Source organism: Pristis pectinata, chromosome 13 (genome assembly GCF_009764475.1).
Source record: "Pristis pectinata isolate sPriPec2 chromosome 13, sPriPec2.1.pri, whole genome shotgun sequence".
Taxonomy (NCBI): Eukaryota; Metazoa; Chordata; class Chondrichthyes; order Rhinopristiformes; family Pristidae; genus Pristis; species Pristis pectinata.
The window spans coordinates 16,282,010-16,303,091 of NC_067417.1; the positions used below are offsets into that span (position 1 = coordinate 16,282,010).

The 21,082-nt window shown below is 40.3% G+C and overlaps 1 protein-coding gene across 5 annotated transcripts in view; it reads right to left on the bottom strand.

The window, feature by feature from the left end:
• The window catches only part of si:dkey-246g23.2 (solute carrier family 66 member 2), a 48,914-nt gene that overhangs the window by 19,028 nt on the left and 8,804 nt on the right, over nt 1-21,082 (bottom strand). The window lies entirely within an intron of this gene.

Below are 21,082 nucleotides of genomic sequence, written 5' to 3' on the forward strand. Positions count from 1 at the left end.
GGGAATTACATTCAAGCTAAATTAGATCTTATACATCGTGGACAACAACAGAAACTTTAAAGAACCAGCCAAGGGCAGAAACCAATTTTGTGCTGTTTGCAGTAGCCTGCACAAGATTAAGAAACAGAGTCTGTTTGAAAATTCAATAATAGCCACAATGACTTCAAATACAGAAGATGCGATTCAATTCTGGATAACACGCATAAATCACCTTTGCTTTATTAAGGAAACAAGTAGTACTTATAATCACATCCCTATGGGTTTTTTAAATAAAAGTAACAAAACAAGAAGGCAAACAGTGCCAACACAGCATTTTATAGTACAGTACAGCCAAGCTGCCAAATTATACAAAGGCAAATTTTCTTTGCCTTGCACTGTTGGTTCATGAACAGAGCTCACATAATGAAGCTGCACACCTAAGCCTGTTATTTCCTAGCCATTAAAATTAATGAGTGGAATTTTACATTTGCCCTGCAGTGCAATTGGAAAATTAGCCTTATTGTTCCTTTCATTTTAAAGGTTCTGCCTTTGATCTGCTTCAGTAGTCAGTCAACTATGAAGCAATCACAGCCAATTCAACGGGGAATTCACTTTAATACAGTCATTCAGTGTTATATCCGTGAAGTTCAAAAAGAATCTCAAAACGTTTACGTATTCCTTTACTATCTTAATATTTCAAACTGAAAGCCAGTTAATATTAAAAGAAAGATATTAGAGATTATAATCAAAGGTGTAGGGTGTAAAATTGGATAAAAGAAAACAGGCACAGGAATTTTGATGCATAACTAACCCACAAGTGTAGATGGGAATGTAAGTAAATGCCAAGTGCATCTTGCCTGTGGGTTACCACAATACCTGTATGTAGACTCTGCAAGGAACCAGCACTATGAGTGGATAGCACTACTTAGAGCTGGTCTAAACCAGTCACAGGAGAGGCACTTTGTGGCTACTGAAAGTGCTGAGATCACTGGGATGGTGTCCGGTGACACCATCAGTAACGGCCGATCATGGAAATGAACAGGCACCAAGAATGGGGACATCAGTGAAGTCTGGCTGAAGAGAGGGAAAGGTCGACAAAACCTGCAACTTGGGGAATTGAATGGGGGAGGGAGCGGGGGAAACAGGAATGTTCCAGACCCAGTTCAGAAAGCAATAGCAAGAGGCAGTAGAGGACTTCAACACCGGGCATCCCACCTTCAAATGCCATGTCCCATCATGTACCACAGCCCCGGACACTGCTCGATTATGTCTTCAATGTCAATAATATCAAACAATCAGATTCAAATGTTTCCTCTCACCCTCAGCACTGATGCAAGCCTCAAATCAGTATCTTTCAGCTTGCACACATATGGCCAACTGTGGATGTCACATCACCCAATTTCCAACCAGAATGGGAGAAGAGCATTCTAACTTTCCCTTTCCTACTTCCTTACCCTCCTGCCCCACCCCAAGGAGGAGATGGTGCTGAACTTTATAGGAAAAGTTATTGGTGTGTTCATAGGACCAGAGAAGTTGAAGCAACTGAAAAAGAGGTTCCTTGCACTTTAATCCTCCCCTTCTCAACCAATCTCTCCTTCATCTCGCAGTCTGAGAAGCTACGACTAACGTAAATATGCTCTTCCTACCTTGTCTTCTCCCCTCACCACAACCCAACCCTTATCTACTTCTCTATTTGATGCTGCAAAATTTCAAGTTGCCTAGGCAGTGGAGATAAGGCACTCCATCTCTCAACTTCACACTGACAGCCACCAGCTCAGACACAAACACGGTGCACAGTTTAGGACACATCACGAAAGTGGAAACAGCAAAAGGTGAGAGGTCTAACCATATCTGCAGTGGGCTTTCATGGAGCAGATCTGTTAGGAACAACTCTTCACGAGTCCTGTGATGTTTCCCACTGATAGTCCCTTTGCACACTGGTGTCCAGAACCACAATGACAGCAGGCCTGCCTCTTTTGCAGCATTCTGACATTGGATGGATGCTGGTGTTGTAAAGAAAGCTGAGACATCAGCCAACAGATCCAGTAGTACCAGCTGGTTCCAGAGGTGTACCACTATAGTCTGAGACGCATTCCATATCAGAAACAATGGGTTTCATGCTCTGTACTAAACCCTTAACCAACCAAATGTCTACTTTGGCATCAAACACGGGGAGTCAAATTCCAATGTACAATCACCTTCCAATGTAAACACCCAGCAGTTTCCTTCTGAAGTTCCTTCCATTGTTCAGCAGTTCTGACAAAGGTTTTTAACCTGAAACTTTAGCTGTTTCTCTTCCCATAGATGCAGCCTGACCTGCTGAGTATTTCTATAAGTTTCTGTTTTTATTTCCGTTTCCTTCTCAAGCCCATCCCTAATCATCAAATGAGTCATTCGCAGAAGAGCTAGGGTGCAATCCTGTCCTCTGGCAAGCCAGGAGTTGCTCCATCATTTCACCTTCCCAGTTTCTTTTACTCAGCCCTGAACTGATCTTCCCACAACAAACGAGCCACCTCATGCCCACAGCCAGCTCAAAAACCTTGCCCATCTCCACTCCATTACTACCATCTGCTGCTAAATCTTTTGTCATTCTTTGTTCCTTTTAGTTCAACACACTCATTGTGAGGCCTCCATTTGCCCATCCACTATAAACTTAAGCCCAAATAAAACTCTGCCACCTGTATCTTAACTTCTACCCATGCTGATTTACCCCAATTTTCACCAACGTACCCAGACTGCCAGTTTAAGCACTGCTTTTGTTTTAATATTCTCTTCCTTGCTTTCAAGTCTGTCCATGAGTTAATCTATCCCATCTCCCCTCTAGCCCCACAATCCTGAGAGTTCTTTGCACTCTTTCATTTCCGGCATCTTATGCATTCCTGATTTTAACTGCTTCATCAAAGGATGCCAACACCTTAAGGTCTGGAATTACGGCCCCCAACATTTTGACTCTTTGTCCATTTTTAAGATACTTTTTGAATCCTTCATTTTTAACTGAGCTCATCTGCCCTAATGATCTCATTATGAAGCATGGTGCCAACTGTGAATTGAAAATACTCCTCTAATGCGTTTTAGAATATTGTTGTTGGTATCATTGCCATTAATTGAGGACACCGTGATCATTAGGCTCATTCTAGGTCGAGTATGAAAGGACATATTTTAAGTAGCACAGTAATGAGGGTGTGCTGCATTACTGAATGTACTGTCCTTAGATGAAATGTTAATCAACTGATGTATTTGTCTGTTTTAATAATTTAAATATTGATCGGACCATTGTAAAAAGAACAGTGAGTTTTTTTGGTTTGTGTTCCTCTCTCAAACAATACTAGCAAAAATAAATTACATGATCTCTCTGCTTTTGTGAAATCTTATTTGCAAAACAACAGGGTTACAATGCAGTTTAAAGTACCTGAATCACATCTGAGGCATTTTGAGACCTCTTTTTGTTTATGCTTATTGCAAGCTTCGCTTCTGAGACTGCCTTTCCATCTAAACTGACATGAACAGACCTTTTAACTCAGGCAGAAAGCAGATGGGAAATGACTGGTACATGCAGAAAAACTAGAACAATTTTGGCCACACAGGGAACAAAATTGTTGAACTCCAAGACCTGATATGGACATTTCCAGTTGCCTGCCTGACAGAAACTCATGGAATGGGGAAACTGCCTTCTGGAAGACAGCTGAATGCCAGGTTACGAGAAAGAGCCAGAAGGCACCAGGGAAACAGTCCTCTAGAACTTGGATAATTTGTGGGAAGATTATTTTGGAAGGATCTTGTGTTCACTGTGGTAAGGAACCATGGGTGCATTTCCTGATTCAGTATGTAGCTTCCTACACCCACAAGGCCAACAAATGAACACTTAAAGTCACATGGCCCTGTTATTAGTGCTGTCCAATTCATGTGAAACAGCTTGAGTTGTAGCAGCATCTTACAGCTGTTTACCAACTAGATGAATTCAACAATGACATTGGCATGTGGTAACAGCAACAGCACAAGAGATTGGAACATATGGCACAGTTTAAACAAACAAATCTTGTCACAGTCTGTCGTCAAGAGTACGTGGTTACTTTGGGCAAAAATTAAAAAGGAAAGCTAGGTTCATGATATGAATTACCCATGGTCTTTGGCAGAGATTGTTTCCCTTTATCTTTCCTTTCAAAAGTGGGGATGTTTAAGAGCCAATCTTAATGAATTTGCATATGCAAGCCCCAGTGATAAATTTATTGTGTTGAATAGATTTCTTCCCTTCATAGTTTACAACACTCTCAGAAACAGAGAGAAGAATTTTCTTGCTTCACAACTGAACATCTGCAAACACAGGGCATTTTCTACAAGTGAAATGTGGCATTAGTTTACAACCCTCTTCTGTAAATGGCAATTGACACTAGGTCTATTGTTAATTTTATATCTAAGAGTGGCAGATATTTACTAAGTAAAATTGTAAAGGGATAAGTGACAAGGGCAGATACATGGGGTTAGGTTACAGGTTAACCATTATCTTGCAGAATGTAACATCGATGTGCAGGACTTAATGGCATAATCCCCTCCCCATGTTCGTTAAAGGCCCACCTCGATCCTTGAAAAGTTTATATAATTCTGCTTTTGCTTTTTCAGTTCAGTGGTTTTGAAGCTATTGATTTTTGCCTAAAACAATACTCCGCAGTGTCTCTTCCCCAATGGAACTTGATTTTTTTTGTATAAACCGCTGGAGCTTCTTGTTAATTAGTTGGAAATTCTGATCAACTGTCAGAAGCACTATTCATTCAGTAACGTTTATGGAAATTTTTATGTAGCAGATTGAACCATCTTGTATCAGCTTGAAATATAATATTCAAGAAGTGTTTTGGTTAAGATCAGTGATTCAGACTGACTCTCTGAAGGCTATAGAACTGCCACAGAATATGATTGCTTTGTTTCAGAAGTTGCCGGATGGTACAGGAGAAGAATGAAAACAAGAGCATTTCAAATATTACTGTAAAATGTAACTACCTCTGGTGATGTGTTGGTTGTCCAGTAAAATTCCAATCTTCACACTTGGGATGTAAGAGTTTGTTTTAGCCTGACTTATTCAAGGTCAAACAGACCAGACCAAAACAACCACACATTTTACATCCTGGCTGATTTTATTTTTTGTCAAGTTCAATACGAAGTAAAATTGGTTGGGCTATAAGTAGAATGGTCGTTTGTTTTTGTACCGGTTTCCTGCCAGGTATGTCGGGTTAAACATAAAACAGATCCCAAGGAGGTCAATGTCTTCTGAATGCATTTGCTCAAGGTTTGTTATTGAACTTCAACTTTAACAAGAATCTTTGAGGTCTCTCCTAAAACAGGTGGAAAACATTGTATGGTTTCTCCTCTCATGCTAAGCATGGAGCCTATTTTATCCATTTATCAAATTTGGTGCTGGAAGTTAGTGGAGGATTTTTAATAACTATTAAACTGCAAGCGGTTGGGTAGTTAGATTTGGCAGAAAAATTAATCACAACTACTGTAAGTCTGTCAGCAAGCTCCGTCTCATCAACTCCAATTGGCAGGTTGAAATGCCCCTGAGGCTACAAAGTCAAGAGTGAAGGTGACCCGGTCCCCTGTGCACTGCCCAGGTAGCATCTTTTGCAGCCCCAATATTCAACCAAGCTTCTACTTCTGTGGACTCTCAAGTGGCTGACAAGTCCTCTGCATGATCCTCAGGCCACTGTTTAACCGTACAGCTGGGTGAATTGTTTGGCATGTTGTGTGCTCCTTTCATGTTTATGACAGGTCTCCATGTGCTCCCATCCAAATGTTCAATGCACTTCCAGATGTTGTTTCTCCATTTTAAATGGTCAGAGGCTGGGGATTCCATTGAGGCCATTAGAATGTTATGCGTTTTCTCAAGGAGACATTGAGAATATTCTTGAACTGTTTTCCTGGAAATCTCTTCCCATGGAACAATAGCACATTTGATTTGAGAGTCTACTGTTGGGCACATGGACAGTGTAAGCAACCGACTGCTTGAGTGTGATCAGAGACTTAATGCTGTTGGCTTGGGAGAGGATACTGATGTTGATTCACCTATCCTGTCAATGCATCTGGAGGATTTTGAGGTGTAGGCATTGATGGTAATCCTCCAGTGCTTTCAAGTGCTTCCTATTGATTTCCCACAACACCAAAGCATTCAAGAGGGTGGGGAATCATGCTGCTTGAGAGATCATGAACTTGGTAATGGGTTTGACATCTTATTCTCTGAAGGCTACACTGCTACACAGGAGTTGCTGGTGAATTCTGTCATCAGTGTCTGCTTGTGCTAGGAGGTGGCACCCAAGATATAGAAAGTGATCCATGTTTTCCAGGGTCTCATTGATTGTCAGTGAGTAGTGTTGTACAGGAAGTACAGATTGGGAGATGACTTTTGTCAGTGCAAGGCTAATCCTCTTGTATGCTTCAATAAAAGGAGTCAACAAGTTCAGCCTCCAAATTTGCAAATCACACAAAAGCATGATGTCACTTCAGTTAAATTGCACCACGACTTATTTCTGGGTGAAATCATGCCAAGTAACAAATTTACCTGGGCGTTTCTGTGTGTGATTCACTGTAATATGGCAGCCATTTGCCAAGTGTCAGTCTTGCACTTAAATTACATCACAGGTCATGTACAGCACACTTCCTTCATTGCCAAGCATTAATTGGAGCATTTGGGTATGACCCATGACCATTGCTGATTACTCTCAAATAGGAGTTCAAGCACATCGTGCAGGGACTAACAAGACATTAATTAAAGGGTCAACACTATGACACGGATGTCTTGCAGCATCTGTCAGCCACAGCTTTCAATGGTCAGGATAATGGAATCCACAACAGTGGTGGCCCTTTCAGTGTTGGGAGTCCTTCTGTACAAATGATATCTGAGCAGCAAACGGTAATCACTGGCTTCCTCGTTAGTTTACACCTTCTGGTGGAGTGGGGTCAGCCACACTATGGGAGTCAATCAGGACAGACCATCACATACTTCCTCACCTCCATGGCAGCCTTTCCTACAGCACTCCACAGAGCCGCCACACTAATGCTGTTTCAGCTCACAATACTGTGAGCCAGTGCTTCATTTAACAAAGTTCCAGCCAACTTAATGAGTTTCTGCTTAGAATCCAACAAGGCAAGGCTGCTAAATGCACCACATGCTTGGCGCACCAAAAGAGGGTGTAACACAATGTCTCGGCATAAATTGAAAACCAGAGGAAAAGACAGATCACAGATGGTGAATCTCTGGAATTCTCTTCTCTGTAGGGTTGTGGAGACTCGACTACAGGTGCTAGTTAAGGAGGAGGCAGGCACAATTTTGGAGGAATGGAGAATTGAAGGCCACAAGGAACTGGAATAGTGGAGGAATTGAGTGAGTCCTGGGGCAGATCAGCCATGATCATACTGAATAGCGGGACAGGCTTGGGGGTAGGAAGGGAGGGGGCTGCAGGTAGCCTTTTCCTGCTCTTATTTTCTTCTATTGATGTGACATCTCTAGTTATACATCCACATGTTTTAATTAATATCTACGCTTCTCTGTTCAACTGCCACTCGCAATGATATAACTGTAGGTACAATAGTAAACAGATCCACATCTACAATGTTAATAGGATGTGGCAGAGAATTATGGTGTCCCATAAGGAACAGTTTTGGATGATTACTTTCCAAGTATTTCTTGAAAGAACTGACCAGAAGCCTAGTTTTGTGCTTAATTATATTACAAACTAACTACTTTCAACTATTTCTATATCTGCACTTTGTGTCAACTTATTCAAATTTTCTTGAATTAACCGGTGCATCCAACTGCTCTCAACACTTTTTTCCCGATCAGCTGAGATAATGTGTAACAACTTGCCATGTTGACAGACCAGGTTATCTAGATAGCAATTCTATTTGTTGGGATGATGGAATTAATTATTTACTACTGTAGAACTATCCTTCTAAATAAAAATGGTTAACCCAAGAAAACTTTCAGATAAAAAATACAGAAGCATACACAGCTTAATAAACAAAAAGCTTGAATTGTGTTTCTGTTTACCTGGTGAAGGACAGTCTAAACTGATAAACTGGGGCCTCCTGGATTTATTGAAGACAAAATGTTTCACAGATAACAACCCAGGCCTACTTGACAAGATAACTATGAAGACACATGATACATTGTGAAAAGCAGGGCCTGGATAGCCAATCAGGTAGCTAATCACACATAGACAGCAGTGGACAGTGAGGATGAAACATGGGAGGTAAGGTCAATAAGGGCTGCAGTCAGAGGAGTCAATCTAGTCAGTTGACTTGAGAAAGTACACATGGACCAATCTGACTTTTTAGGCAAAGTGTGCACACAGCAACTATCAGCTAAGCTGGGGATGTGCAAGTTGATAAAAGCTTAAAAGATTCAAAAGTAGAATTGCACATGTAATTTAGAAGTAATTTATAACAATAGATGGATCTGTAGATGGTATAACAAAATCTTAATAGAGCTTGTCTGCCATAAATTGCAAACTTGAGTTTTGGGACCAAAAAACTGGGAACAATTCAGGTCCTACTTTACTAAAGGGCTACTCACACTCCTGAGGTTCAGTAATGGTTGGCAGGTAACTTCCACCATCTCCATTCAAATCTAAATGACCTGAATTAGCAAAATATGCAACATCTTCATTTTATAACAAAAAGTGATTTGTGTGCAATGCAATTTGTAAATCATAATACCAATGCTTTGTTTGAAAAGTAAACCTAGGCAAACAATATGCAGAAATGCAGGTTAGGCGGACCCATACCCAATATCCCATTCCAGTAATTTCTGACACCAGGGCATTTGCTGAGTTGAGGCTAAATGCTCTTCTGAAGGAGGGAAGAGATCAAAATATTTCAGAGGAGACTCTTCTGGCTGTTTTTGCTGGTCTTTTGGTGGCCAGACAAATGTAGAGCTGACACTGATGAGGGAGCAAGACATCTGTACAATGTTGATGGATAATCTGGGGAGAAAATAGAACTAATAAGGGGAAAGAACAGCCCTGCTGTCTTGTCTTCAAAGGAAGGTATAGGGTCTGAAAATAAATAAACTTGTATCAGTAGATTTATAGCCCCAGTAAGAAATAGTACCGGTCATTATTGTACAGATCTGCCAGAAAAGACAGGGAGTGTGTCATCCATTAAGAACAAAGTACAATAGATGCTAGCACTGAAAATTGAAGCAAACACAATGGTGGAAACATAGCAGTGTAAGCAGCATTAATCCACTATGCTAATGAAGAATCTGTACCTGAGATGTTCATAAATCTGTCCTCTTTTCAGAGGCTGACAGGCCTATTGTGTGCTTCCACCATTCCTATTTCTGTTTTTTGATTTAATTTGTTGTGCTTGCTTTGCATAATAGACACCTAAAGCTCATTAGTACACTAATGTGCCTCACAGTCCATTTATGCTATGGATTTGTTTGCTGCCTTTGTGTTTAGACTGTAGAAACTGTTTTCCTGGAGAAACTGAATGTTAAACAGTGTGTTCTTGTATTAATTCTGATGAAATATCATCCACCTGAAAATCTTAACCCCGTTTTTGCCTCCACTAATGCTGCCTGACTTGCTGAGCATTTCCAATATTTTGATTTTACTTCTGATTTCTGGCATCTGCACAGTGTTGCTTCTGGATCAGGCCGAGCCAATCTGCTGCAGTGTCTATGGGACATCAGCAAATAGCCCCAATACTCCGCACTTTATACTTTACTGACATTTACTCTAAAAAAGGGTATCAATAAAGATACACAAAAACTTATCTACACAAATTAAGATTGTAATAAAAGGAAAATTCTGTGCTGTTTATTTTGTAATCACTGGCATTCTAAAACAAATAAGCTTTGTGTCTTTATCTTGGCCACAAAGATAAGTACCCTTTGATAACCAAGTTGTTAACCAAGCCTATGTTGGCAATGGAATTTTAAGGCAGCACACACTTTTTTTCTAACAGAAATCACAACTGTAATTAATACTGAATGTTTTATTTTACCCAGAAAAGGAAAGCTGTGGAATGTACTATTAAATATATAGAACGGCTCCAGGTGATTTTTTTTTGCTTTAAAAATGTGAATTGCTGGTGTATTTCAATAACGACAACTCACACAGCATTATTAACATTGGCAAAGCATCACAAGGTGCTTCACAGGAATTCCCAACAATATTTAACAGCAAGCAGAATAATGGGATTTTAGGCAGATGACTTAAAGCCTGGTAAAAGGATGAGGCTCTGATAAGTATCTTAAAGGACAAGAGATGGACAGGAAAAGAGATTTTCCCTGGGTGCTCTGGTTTCCTCAGGGTTGGTATGTTAAATGGCTACTGTAAATTGTCCTTACTGTGAAGTGAGTGGTAGAATCTGGAGGGAGTTGATGGCAATGTGGTGAGAATCAGCCACTGGGAAAGTTAGAGCAGAGTGGTATGGCTCTGTGAGCTGGCATGGACTTGATGGACCAAAATTACTTCTTCCTACGTCACAAGGAAATATGGTAATTTGGGAAGAAATTCCAGACCCTGTGCCCTTGGCAGCAAAACGCTACTGCTAATGGTGGCGTAATTTAATACAGAATGAGTGATACAAGAACCAGTTATCTCAGAAAAATGTTGGGATTTATGGGGGATTGTGGGGTGCAACCAAGAAGACAATTTTAAAATTGTGATATTATTTAACTGAGAGCCAACGCAAGTTATCTATCACAAGTGTTGTGGGTGATTGGGACCTGCTATGCCTTAGGCAGCAAGATTTTTGGATGAGTTCAAGTTTTCGAAAAAATCACCTCACTATTCTACGTTTTTCATATGGTTGAAGGCCAGATTTATTCAAAGCAAGTTTTGAGCTAAATTCCTTTCGACTATAATAGCTGCCATCTGTTGCATATTACACCACTGGACTTCATCATAGACCACAATAAAATGGTTAGGTCTGATCACAAGGTCTGTTTTCACAGTGTGAAGCACCTTGAGATTCTCATTACTGCAACACATACAAGAGGCAATGGAGTTGCAGGGAGCATTGATTTAGTTCTGCAATATAGATGCCATCACCTATCTTAGATGAGGATACGGACCACGGGGAATAAAATGCAAATTCCTCTCGCACAAGATCACATCAGGCGCAAACTGTGTGTGCGCTTTATTTCCATAAATATAGTTCTAGCCACAAATAGCAAGTGCTTGGCTGTCAGACATTTTGGTCTACAAAGTCAATTGCTTTCTGCTGTTTCATTAAGGGTTTTGCATATAAAGATCGATTTTTTTCAGGAGCGGAATGCATTTACAATGATTTCCAGATCAAATCAGACAGCTCTGGAAACTTGGCCAGACAACTTAGAGCATTGCCAGTTCATGTGGTTCTGAAGTGCTTTTTTCATTGGATATTCTCAACACCAGAAACTTGTCTCATGCTGGTCTCCATTCATTTAGTTACTTATCCACACTTCTTCAGATTCCTTCGTCACCTCCCCCAACCCCGTAGCTGGTCTGACCTTCATTCCCTCCCCACTCCCAACTTACAACAACCCCTTCCCCTACCACTGACCAATTTCCTGATCTCCTAACCCTGATGCATGATTTTTTTCAGTCTTCAGGCCCTGAGCCTTGACCCCAGTCCAAGACCTGTCTTGACGCCCTCATTCCCCAAAACTGTGTCCCAGTCATCCACCACACCTCCCCAACCGACTGCCTGGCTTTTCTATCTGGTCCCGAACCTACCCGCTACTTTTCCTTTCATGCTCTGCAAAAGACATCAATTGTTATCAAGCAGGCAGCAGGAATATTGTATTAAGACTGATTAGCCATGATGGAGCTGGCTCAAAGGGCTAAATGAATTACTCCTGCTCCTATTTTTCTTTGCCTGTAGCACAGTGGATGAAGGAAAAGGCGCAAGATTCATTCAGTCACATCCAATGCCTTGGAGCTTTGAAGCTACTGAATCTTCAAGCAGCACGCTGTGACCAAAGCAGTTGATGGAGGCTGAGCCAGGTTATAATTGTTCATCCTTCCTCTTCAGATGCTGATTGTTGGTACTTCAGGGAAGTTGGTAATAGAATGGGACTCCTTAAAAAATGACATATCAAAATATTCATTTGACTCAATTTCATTGTATATATGGGGTGAAAAGAACAATTTCTCACATGCCCAAAAAGTTGCCCAAATTTCTTAAGGAGACCTGAAAGATTAAGCATGTGACTTTCTGCTGCTATCCACTCTCTGGAATTTGGAACATTTTGGGGAGCCAGAAGGGGCAGAGAGTTCTGTTCAGCTCCAGAAAAATATTTCAGTCCAATACTGGCCACTGTGTGGTGGTCTCTCCCATGTTCCAACCCCCATCCTTGTGCCCCCAGCAATGCACTTTTATTATCAGCTTGGCAGTCCATATGGGTCCTGAATTTTATTCCACTATTGATCTTACTAAAAAAGGAGGTGGCTTTACAATGACTTTTCAAGTATGCCTCTGCGTTGAACAGTGTTAGGTGTTTTAATATTAAACTGATGGTGCAGCAGGTAGTGCTGTTGCCTCAAATCGTCAGGTAGTTGGGTTCAACCCCAGATGTTGTCTGTGAGGAGTCTGCATGTTCTTCCTGCAGCTGCGTGGGTTTCCTCCATTTGCCTCCCACATCTCAAAGATGTGCTGGTAGGTTAATTAGCCCCTTGTGTAAGCGGGTGGCAAAAGAATCAAAGGGAGTTCCTGGGCATGTGAGACAAAACAAGCTGCAGGGACACTGGGGAGTAAGGTGAAAAGGAACTGGATTGATAGGTTTGCTCTGCTCAAGAGTCGGCATGGGCAATGGGCCAAATGGCCTCTTTCAATGTCATAGTGAGCAAGGTAAAATATTATGGGATAGAAATTTGTATTCTGTCACATGTGCTAAACACACAATACAGGCACTGAATTCTGCTTGAAGTTCAGTTTTACTGACTTCAAAGGACAAGCTTAATGTGCATACACTTCCACATCCTAAATTAAGCACGCTCTGCAGAGGCTGAATTTATACCCCTATGTATTCTATGGTTTGGGTGCAATGGCAATGTCAACTGGATGACAACCCATAAGATGCAAATGTTAAATAAACATTTGGATGAAAAGTCACCAGCATAGAATGTTAACTCTGCTTCTCTCTCCATAGATGCTGCCTGACTTGCTGAATGTTTCCCACATTAATTTTAGATACAGTATTTTATTATTTCATTGCCTTGATTATACTGCAAGTCATTTAGAAATAGTGCAGAACAGATGCAATTGATTATATAGATTACATAACTAACCAGATTATTTGCAACCTATGCAACAAAAAAATTTGTTGGGCTAAGTCGATATTTAATTCTTATTTCATATCTGCAGTACGATGTGGTCAATTTAAACACTATGGTATTTAACAGTCATCAATCTTCCCTACTATAGCTTTTATCTCTCCAGCCTGCTAATCTGCCGAAATAGTTATACATGATGAAAGCAAGGAAAAAACATTGTTACATTTTCCGTGGTACTATGGCATTTGAAAAAAAGGGAAAACTACAAATTCCTCCTATGTACCTACATAGAACTAGCACTTATACAATTGTCTTAACATAGCAAAAAAAATCCCAAGGAGCTTAACAAAAATGATTTCAATACGATCATTTGTGACTCTGCTCCATAGAAAAAAAATCTAGACAAATGGTCTACCATGTCCACACCAAGCAGTGGGCACCCATTCGTATTTATCCCATCTTAAATGCTGTCAGCCATTCTGCTTCCACCACTCTCTCAAACAGTATTTTCCAGGAACTGACCACTCTCTAGGTGAAAAGGGTCCTCCTCAGATCCCCTCTAAACCTTTTACCCCTTCCCCTAAAGCTATGTCCTCCAGTTTTATCTACCCTTGATATGGGGAATTGTTTCCTGCCGACTCTCCTATCTATACCCCTCATAATTTTAATTTGTTCAATTATATAGGTTTAATGAAGCACCTTAAAATTGACCTAGAAAGATGTTCAGAGGGTGAATTTCAGAGATAGGTGTCTTTGCACCTGGAGTCACGATCAGAACTAGTGGAGACATTAAAATCGACATGTTCAAGGAATCAGGGATCAAGGAAGCAGAAAGGGTCTTTGCCTTCCTTTAGAAGAACAAGAGGTATTCATCGAACATACAAATGGGGCTTGCCAGAGAGATACAAACTTAATATGTCTCCTGGCTGAGGTGAATACAACCAGGGGTCATATCGCAAAATAAGAGGTTGGTTATTAAGGACAGAGATGAGGAGAAATTTCTTTACCCAAAGGGTAATTAATCTTTGGAACTTTTCACCTAAAAGGAGTGTGGAGTCTCTGTCACTGAGTAGATTTGAGATATAGTTTGATAGAAATTAAGGAAATCCAGGGATGTGGAGTTAGTGCAAGAAAGCGTCACTCACATGAGAGATGACATGATCTCATTGAATGGCGGACCAGTTCATAAGCAACCAAATGGCCTACTCCTGCTTTTACTCATGATGTTCTGATGTTAACAGAATTAAATGAGTGCACAGATCTGAAAAAGAAACTGATAAAAATTAACACAAATGTTTTCTATCAAATTTTGTCTCATTAAGCCTCTCCGAATTGCTTTCTGATAAAGGTGCAATATAAATGCAAATCATTGTTGTTGCTCCTGTTAATTTTCTTGTGACTCGCATCTTGGCCATTTGAGAGGCTCTTTAGCCCCTAAAACATCTGAGGAATATTGCCCTAATATCTCCTTATAGTTGTCAGGCCCAGCTTGTTCATTGATCAAAATATTAACAGATTCATGTCAATTTAAAAAATGCCCAGATATGCTACATAAACTCACTTCAACTGTTGTTGCCCTCTTTACAAATAAGACATCTAAAAAAATCTCTTTTGACCACAGCACAAGAAATATTAGCAAGGGTTGCTGAAGAAAAGCAGTTTTGTAACCCTTTCAAAGAAGATTTTTAAGCAAATTTCAATCAAAAAGTTGTATAAATCTCAAGGCCTTGATTTAAATATCCATGTTGATAGCTCCTTTATCCTAATTGCTTATTTTTCTTCACTAACCATTAAGTTATTCCAAGCAGATGTGAGCTGAGAAAGATGTGTGTTTTGGCATTGATTTAGCATATAATATTTGTGCAGCATTGGGTGTGCAGTTATACTACTTACTGGCCATATTTTTTTGATGTGTCGTACATTAAATTCCTCTGACCCACATTAAGGGTCTCCACCCGTGCAGGTGTGCTGCTCCTGCCGTGAAGGCACGGGTATAGGCAGTGAATTGTGGCTTACTGTCAACTTTTACCCCAGACAGCATAGATTTCAAGTACGAGCTTAAAGGAGCAAAAGACAAACAGCTGGAGGGACTCAACAAGCTGAGCAGCATCTGTGGGGGAGAGGAATTGTTAACGTTTCTAGTCCTGATGCAGGATCTTGACCCAAAAAGTTGACAACTCCTCTCCCTCCACAGATGCTGCTTTGCCTGCTGAGTTTCTCCAGCAGGTTGTTTTTCACTCTAGATTCCAGCATCAGAATCAGAATTATTATCACTGTCTTATAGGCCGTGAAATTTGTTGTTTTGCGGCAGCAGTACAGTGCAAAGACATAAAAAACTATAACTTACAAAATAAATAAATAGTGCAAAAAAAAAGGGAACAATGGGGTAGTGTTCATGGGGATGAAAATGGGAATGTGGGGCTGGAGGGGGAGACAGTATGGGATAGGGAATGAAAATAATAGGAGGACCAGAGGTAGACTGGAAGGTTCAGAACGAGAGAGAGGAACAGAAGATAAAAGTTACCTGAAACTGGAACATTCAATGTTTATACCATTGGGTTGTAGACTACCCAGGCAGAGTATGTTCCACAGCATTGGGTTGCAGAATATGTTCCACAGCATTGGGTTGTAGACTACCCAGGCAGAGTATGTTCCACAGCATTGGGGTGTAGACTACCCGGGCAGAGTATGTTCCACAGCATTGGGTTGCAGAATATGTTCCACAGCATTGAGTTGCAGACTACTCAGGCAGAATATGTTCCATGGCATCGGGCTGTAGACTACCCGGGCAGAATATGTTCCAATAACATTGAGTTGTAGACTACTTGCTCTGGATTCCACCTTCTGCAGTCTGTTGTGTCTCCAAGAAAATGGTGGAATTGTTAAATGAATACATCTGCCTCTATTTACTCATTTCATGGATTTGAGTTGGCTGATACATTTGCTTTTGTATTTTTGAAGCCATCTGAGGCCAAGATTCTAGGGCTGTGCCAAAGCCAAGCACATGATAGTATAAGAATGATAAGCAATATGGGACTGTTGGAGTAATGGGAGTATGTGATGCAGTCTCCACTTGCCTCTGGCAATTAGGGCCTGTCATTGTATCCTCTTTACTCTCCTCCTCTTCCTCACTGCCCAGGAAGTAGTAAATGATCATCTCACATGACAACAAAATTGTGGAGTATGCAGCCAAACCAAACATGGATCGTACTGCATCAATCCACATGAATGCTCCAGGCAGTGGAAGAATTACTTTAGCAGTTCTAACAATTGTTTCCTGATCTTAAATGTTAACTCTGTTTCTCGCTCCACAGTTGCTGCCTGATCTGCTGAATACTTCCAGCATTTTCTGTTTCAATTTCATTGCTTGAGCTTGTCAATTGTTCCCCCAAGGTTTCAAGAAACAGCGTGCCTCTCTTTGTGGATGAGTTCCACGGTTTTTGCCGGCATCATGACAAATGGCACGAGTGATGTCAGAAACAATGGACCCTTATCATCAGGTGGCCAGCCTGCATCCTGTTAGCTTGGAATAGTGCCCATAAAAGCATCATGGCGACTACAGGAGTACCAGCCACAGGACTGTCTGTGGTCACAGGCCATCTGCACAGGCAGGAAATAGTTGATCTGGTGGTAGGCAATGGGGCTCCACTTTTCTTCAGAAATCCTCTCTTAATCCTGCTTCATTCTGTCACAGGAAAGGATACTTAGGAGTTTCAGGCTACAGACTGCCTCCCTGGTACAGTGTACTGCAAAGTGCAATGTATTATGGAAACTATAGGGACCTTAACAGTCACAGACAATGCTGCCCATGTGCTGATACTGTTACATCAAGAGGCGCAAATTGGCGACAGACTTTTTTGTGGAACAAAGACAATGGAGACATTACCCCTTGGTAACGTTAATGCAGGGGAACTGATTGCAAAATGCTCAATGTGGGTGTGACTTTCTAAGCAGCACCCTCCTCTTCATTCTTTTGCCACCTGCTCTTGGTCTTTGCTGACTTCCTTACATGATTTCCATCCTTGGAGGCAGCGAATTATCTACGATGCAGCATACTGCAACTCTAGTAAAATCTTATTCTTTGCAAACAAACTGAATTTTTCAGAGTATTCAAAAGAAAACAAAAAGACCAACACCCTGAAATAAGAAACTACCCACCAGCCTAGCAGTTATGTCTGATCCTCTTAAATTAATAAGGATGTCCTTCTGCTAGTTAGAGACACAGGCAAGACATATCAAAATTCTCTTGTAGATCAATGAATATAATTGATTGTGACTGCAGCATACTTTTTCATCATTTCAAAGTGGATAAATATTGACTAATCATTCCATTAAAAACTTCCTTTGAACTACAATAGTATTGAAGTCCTCTGTCTAATTAACTTTTAACCCAATCCTCTACAATTGTGTAGGTCACACAATGAAGTAAAGTCAACTTTCCTGTGCACTGAGACTCAGTCTGGCTTGGCATGTTGCTGGGGAATGGGATTGTTCCGTTAGGAGCTGACAAGAATCCAACAGGCCAAATGCTTTCCTTCATTGTCCAAATAAGGAGGTAAGAACTGGAGTGGGAGATGCTAGCGTTTATTCTGGGAAAGCCTGTAGCATGGTCACAAGTATCTTCTTAGGCAATCCCTCTAGATCAAGAAGGACTTACTTCCACTCCAATTCTGAGGAGTGGAAGATGTCTGAGTGTGAATTCCTTCAACACAGGGTGGCCTTTGCAAACTGGCTGCCACATGGACTTGACAAAGAAAGTCAGTCCAATGCCGAGGAGGTCCAAGAGGATTGGAGATCAAGCTCTGCTGCACAGATTTAGCATACACATATACATTATATATGGATACACATGTACACACACACCCACATACACAAATGCTGCCATGGCTTGTTTTGATAGTTTTGCATTAGTAACTAGTTTTTGAAATTTATTTGCATGGAATTTGACTTGCAATGTAGTCTTGTCTGGCATCCCTTGCCAGCTGCCTGTGAACTCATTCAAAACTCTACTGCAAATGTCTTAACTTTGACAAAATACCATTGGCTTTATTTGCTAATTAGACATTTTGTTAAAAAAACTTCTGTCCAAAACAGGTGTAAGGATGCCCAATTTCTTTTCGTTCCTTAGTTTTCAGTAACAGGGTAAAACATGTACCTCATTTGTTCCAGAGTTTTTGATCTTTGCAGTTACTCTGTAAATGTAAACACCTTCAGTTCCAACAGAAAACATTTTCTCTGCAGTTATCATCTTTCCTAACAAGTGTGGTGTGATAGTTATGTTTGTTTTTGGCATCCCAAGCCTTTCCTTCCTCTTTCAACTGTGGGCTTTTAAAACTGCTTTGAGTTTTAGTCATTTCCTTTTGACTTGCTTTGTCTCCTAAACTATTTTAATGCAGAGTTCTGATTGTTAAATGATCTTACACCAATGTTTATACCAAATGTCAATTTGCTGATTAACTACCCCTGCTTTAAGGAAGCAAACTGTCTCCAGTTACAACTAAGAACTGCTTCCATATACATAGTGCCTTTAAAACTTTAAAAAAAAGCTTTATTTATACAACACAGTAACAGGCCCTTCCGGCCCAACAAGCCTTCTCCGCCCAATTACACCCAGCAAACCTAGCGAAACATTCCAACATGCTTCCCAGGAGCATTCAGATGAAAGTTGAATCCATGGCACATAAGGAGAGCAACTAACAAAAAGCTCAGTCTATGAGGTAGTTTAAAGGAGGAAATAAATTGAGCAGGGAGGTTTAGGGAAGGAATTCCAGCACTAAGGACCTTGGCCACTGTAGGTACAATGACTATTTGTGGTGTGATTAAAATCAGGGATGCAGGAGGCTGTGTTTCAGATGAGTGCAGATATCCTGAAGTGTTTTGGAGTTGGATGAAATTAAGGGAGGGACAACGTCACGGAGAGATTTGAAAATCAGGCACTGTAGGTCTGCAGACACTTGTGTCACAACTATATTTTGTTTGTGTATGGCAGACCAATGTTTTTTTGTCAGCTGTGTTGTCAGGCAGCACTCCTTATTTCACTTCCCATGAGCAAACCATTCATTTATGTTGACAGGTTCAATCAGGGTTTTCAGTCATGGCGCTTGCTGTTCAACTGAGCAAATAATTCTCAACTCACTGTGATTAACTTCATGGGAGATCTACTGCTCATAATTGCAAGAACCTACTTTGCCAGTGTTGGTCCATTAAGAGTCCTCCTGCCTCCAGTAATTCTCAAGCCTGTCCTTTTCATAGTCTACTTGCCACTAGCTGATGAGATCTTCCAAAGCCACAGAGCTCAGTGTGCTGCATACCAGTGACAACCAGTTCTACCATATTCACACCTCTCACACCCAATGTGCTCAGCGTTTTTTTTTCTCTGCCCTTCAGTCTTATTATAACAGGAACTTCCTCCAGATATTTATTACAATCCACTAGAGATGAGCTAACCAACAGACAGCCTATGTGCGTAAAGCTGAAGCACTAGATGACTGGTCTTAAAGACATAATTTCGCCAGTTAACTGTGATTAGGAATGTCATTCAGCCTATCTTAACTCATTCATCCAATTAGACTGTATGGTCCTTCAACTTCAGCACCCAATTGTTAAATGGTTCCAACATTACTTATTTTTCCTTTAATCATCTCTACATTAAAAGTCACCTGCCATTGGTCTGTCCCTTCACTTAGGTTCCACAATTCCTTCTAAAGCATCTGAGCTATCCCCTCTGACATCACTGATCCTCTTCCTCTTGGTTTGGTATCATCAACAACTCTGACCACTTCACAATGAGATTTTGATATGGACTATGAAATGACAATAGCTGAATATGAACAGCCACATGCATTTTCTAATATAGCTTATATCTGCTTTATGTAAAGGTAGAAATGGTCATTTATTTAATGGTACAGTTCAAAATTGCACATCATAATACATGAGGCAATTGACTGATTAAAAGGGATGCCTGCTTGTTCTGGAAACCAGAAATAGCGTACAATATTCAGAGTGTTTGTGATTGAGAAAGGATACACCTCTAAATGTGAGAGGCAGATAAGCCAGTGCACTACATTCTCTAACCTTGAATACAATGTTTGCATTTTATTGATGACTGATTGATAATTAAAATGATAAATGATATTTACATTATATTTCTGAAGCTCATGGATAATGAAATTACAATGACTTCTTTGGAACTGAATTATTAGGGTGATGCTATTAAATTTTAATTATTTTGTTTTAAGATTAATTAACATTTTTGATTTCATTTTGCCCTTGTTAACATTTGTACTGAAGTACATCCCTCTACTGAGGTACTGACACCAAACTATATTCAAACTAATTTGTTTAGAATTTTTCTAAACAAACAGAATTTTTCTTCCAGTCACACACAAAAAGTAGTTTTTCCTTCATAGTCATATTGAAAATAAAATAATATTTGCATTTTACCTTTTACATGAGGCTAAACTCAAATGTGAAATGTTTTTAGACAAAATGGCAATTTTCATAAAGTAGATGCTTCCATAAACACTTTCTTATGTTTAATTGGAGTTGATATGAATGAATGGAATAGAAAAAGTATTCCTTATTCATCAAAGGGGAGAAAAATCATGCAATCAAAGGTGAAGCTCCATCACTGTGTGCAGCCACCGGTTTGTAAGTGCCAAAATGAATACAAGGCAATACAATATGTTTAAAAACAACTCCCTCCTGGAGTGTATATAACACTGATATTTGTTGTCCATTCGTAATTGCTATCAAAGCCCTTTCTGGGACACTTAAATGTGTATCGACTAAACTAACAGGAGTGACATGTTACTTTATCAAAAGGACAATAGTGAGCAAATGTTTTATTC